This window comes from Zingiber officinale, chromosome 2A, assembly GCF_018446385.1.
Source record: "Zingiber officinale cultivar Zhangliang chromosome 2A, Zo_v1.1, whole genome shotgun sequence".
Lineage (NCBI taxonomy): Eukaryota > Viridiplantae > Streptophyta > Magnoliopsida > Zingiberales > Zingiberaceae > Zingiber > Zingiber officinale.
In genome coordinates this window covers 9,552,001-9,555,505 of record NC_055988.1, presented here as the reverse complement: position 1 = coordinate 9,555,505, position 3,505 = coordinate 9,552,001, and the positions used below count along the sequence as shown (strand labels likewise).

Below are 3,505 nucleotides of genomic sequence, written 5' to 3'. Positions count from 1 at the left end.
CTTATTTCGAAAACCTAAAATTTCTCTCTAAATTTCCTTCTCCTCTTGCGACGGCGCCGAGTTCCTTCTCCAAGCGATTTCTGCTCGGGCGAAAGAGGCGGCGGAGCTAAGTTTCCTTTCTTCGGCGCCGGCCAAGGGGTGTTCCCGCGAGATCCTCACACGTTCGTGGCCATCTCGTCGATGGGAGCACGCGGACGTGAGGAAACGCCGGATTTGGAGCTCACCCGAAACCCTAGCACCTCTCTTTTTCGGTTGTAAGTCCAAGAAAATGAAGGTGAGTTGCTTCTCACCTGCAGTAGGAGTAGTTCCCTTCGATTGGTTTTCGATTGGTTTGGTTTCTTGCCACGATTGTGGATTTTCCGTGTAGCCTTGCCATGTTGTTCCCTTTTTGGTTAGGGTTCTGTTTTGTTGAAGTTTTAGAAGCATGCGTTTTTGTTTTCCTTGCTTTTAAATTCTGTAGTAGCAAGAATTAGTTTCCTGTTGCTAGATATGAGATTTGATTTTATTCTGTGATGTTCTTGAAGTAACTCAAGGTTTCTATGCTTGATTCGGTTGAGATCTTAGAGTAGATTTTGTTAAGTGTATAATGCAGATTTAGTGAAGTGTATAATGCAGATTTGATTAAGATCACAAGTGCAGATTTTATAAGTTTAATATGCTGATTTTTGTTAAGTCTAGTATAGTGCAGATTTTTGATATTAGATGAGTGGGGAAACTGAGATAATTGAAATCAATTTGGAAGTTTAGATCTCCTCATAGTGTAGTTTTTAAAAGATTATAGTGAAGTTTGATTAAGTCTTTAGAGTATACAGATTTGAGGTTCTTTAATCTGAACATGAGGTTTAGATAATTTGCTTATGTTAAATCTGAGCATGAGGTTTAGGTAATTTGCTTACATTAAATCTGAGCATGAGGTTTAGATAAATTGCTTATGTTGAATCTGAGCTTGAGGTTTAGCTATGCTACTTCCATTCAAGTATATGGATAACATCTGTGCTTAGCTGATTCTAGAATTTTAAATGGAATACGAGTTATAATATCTTTATTGAGTGGATTCCAGATAAGCTGTGTATTAGTCATATTATGGAAAGGAAGTTTGAGAGACGATGAAAATCTGTACTAGCCAGAATATGTTTTCTTTTGTTAAGTTTCTTTGCAGAATTTCTGTTAAGCAAGTGCAGATTTTGTTAAGCTAGTATGCAGATTTCTGTTAAGCTATTATGCAGATTTTTATCAAGCTAGTATGCAGATTTTTGTTAAGCATTAGTATAGATTTCTGATAAGTATTGTATGTGTAGATTTCTTTTGTATTCTATGCATGATTATGTGTTACATAGTTAGTTTCATTTATAGATGCATACGAAAGATACCCTAACAGTATTTTGGGTTTAAGGAAAGTATAAGAAAGATAAAGAAAAGTATAAGAAAGATAAAGAAAGGAAAGAAAAAGGCCAAGGCCTTAAGTAGATCCCAAAGTCAAGACTTTAGGGATTTTGGCACACGAGGTGCTTATTAAAATGCCAAGGCATTTAAAGAAGTAGTAAATAAGATAATAAGTATTTTACTTTTAAAGGGCATGTACCGGACACAAGGTCCAAGGGATGGGCTCCAAGTTGCCCCTAGGCACAAGGCCTAGAAGTATCTTAATAGTTTCGGGATTAGCTACCTCGATTCTTATTAAGAATGCGCGCTAAGTGGTACAATGCCGGGCCCAAAAGAAGTTTATTATTATTTTGAAGTATTAAAGTATAAGTTTTGAAACAAATGAAACGAGCTTCAAATCTGTCTAGAATTAGAAAGTTAGTTTTCTTGTTATTTGAAGCATGCAGTAGTAGTTCAATTGTTTCCTTGCTACTAGATTATTCAGCCTGTTTAACTTTACATGTTTAGTAGTTTTACATGTTTAGAAGCTTTACATGTTTAGTAGTTTTATATGTTTAGTAGCTTTACATGTTTAGTAGCTTTACATGTTTAGTATGCTTCTTTTATAGTTTCATTCTTATGAGCATGATTAGCTATACATGTTTAGTATTTCAGTTAGCATGATTCCTTTGCTATATATGAGCATGAGTAGTTTTATATGTTAGCATTCAGTTTTAGCATGTTTTTATTTATATACATGCATATCGAGTTTTTGTGAGTAGATAGCGCTCACTAAGCTTTATGCTTATAGACTGCATTTCCTCCTACTGCAGATAAAGGGAAAGAAAAGATACAGTGAAGGAAGGCGATAAGGAGATGCAAGAGGAGTGTGTGATGTGTGGACTATGGAGGTCCTTGGGACTTAGCTAAAGAACTCATTTAGTTTAAGAATTTGTTTAGTTTAATTTCTTATTAAGTTGATAAGAGAATTATGTAGTAAGAGGTTATGTCTTCGGTTTTTCATTATCTGCATGATTTGAATTATTAAACTGTGTGGTTGTGGTTAGTTTTCATTTCTTATTAAACTGCGTGGTTGATTGAAATATATTTCCAGCCGCCTGTGGCTGAGTATATTATGCTTGTATTATGGAAAATGGTCACCGGTACAGGGGAGACTCTGCCGAAATTTTTCGGTAGGGTTTTCCATGTGATTTTTAATAAATCGGTTAAGTAGAGTAGTAGATAAGTAACGGTCACTCTTAGAGAGTAGTAGTAGTAGTAAGAAGGGTGGTCATTACACCCAGAGGGTTGTTCCATGTAGATCTCCTCATCCAAACTTCCATTAAAGAAAGCAGTCTTAACATCCATATAGTGTCACTCTATATCTAAATTTGTGACAATTAGTAAAAGTAAACGAATCGATGTAAACTTACCTACCGGGGAGAAAGTCTCCTTGTTGTCAATGCCCTTTGTTTGTATATAACCCTTGGCTACAAGATGAGCTTTATATCTCTCGATCGATCCATCGATTTTTCTCTTGATTTTGAGAACCCACTTGTTCCCAATGACCTTTCTACCCTCAAGTAAGTCAACTAATTCACAGATCTCATTGACTTTCATTGATTTCATTTCTTTCTGTATGACCATTAACCATTGGTCTTTTTCAAAACCCTCAGAGTCTATCCAAAGGTTCTCAGTTTATTATTGTCCTCTGGAGTCACAGTGAGAATCTCATTTTCAATCGGAAAACAACGACGAGGTATAGTTCCCCGACCACTCCTACAAGGAGAAAGAGCCTCCCCATCTTCAGATGAACCACTCCCACTAGGACCAAGATCCATAACCAGGTATTGAATCCTGCTACTGAGCTCGACTATACCACTAGGCTCATCCATCTCCTAGAAGGTGTAGTCTTGATTAATTTCTCCTCTCTTAGAAAAATCATTCTTGAGAAACATGGTGTAGGACCGTTGGGCCGGCTAGAAGGGGGGGTTGAATAGCCTAAAAAAAAATAACAAAGACCCTTCTCGAACTTTCAACAGAACACTTGCATAAAGTAAGTTAGCAGTAAATAAAAAGCAAAAAGAAGAGGCTCACAACTTGACTTGGTTACAACCAAGGAGGTTGTTAATCCAAGGAATGA

General features: G+C 36.5%; 1 long non-coding RNA gene across 1 annotated transcript; it reads left to right on the top strand.

Moving 5' to 3' along the window:
- Positions 1–2,411, top strand: LOC122044393. Its single transcript, XR_006129541.1, has 2 exons — positions 1–274; positions 2,196–2,411. It is a non-coding gene; the product is annotated as an uncharacterized LOC122044393 (long non-coding RNA).
- The last annotated feature ends 1,094 nt before the right edge of the window (positions 2,412–3,505 follow it).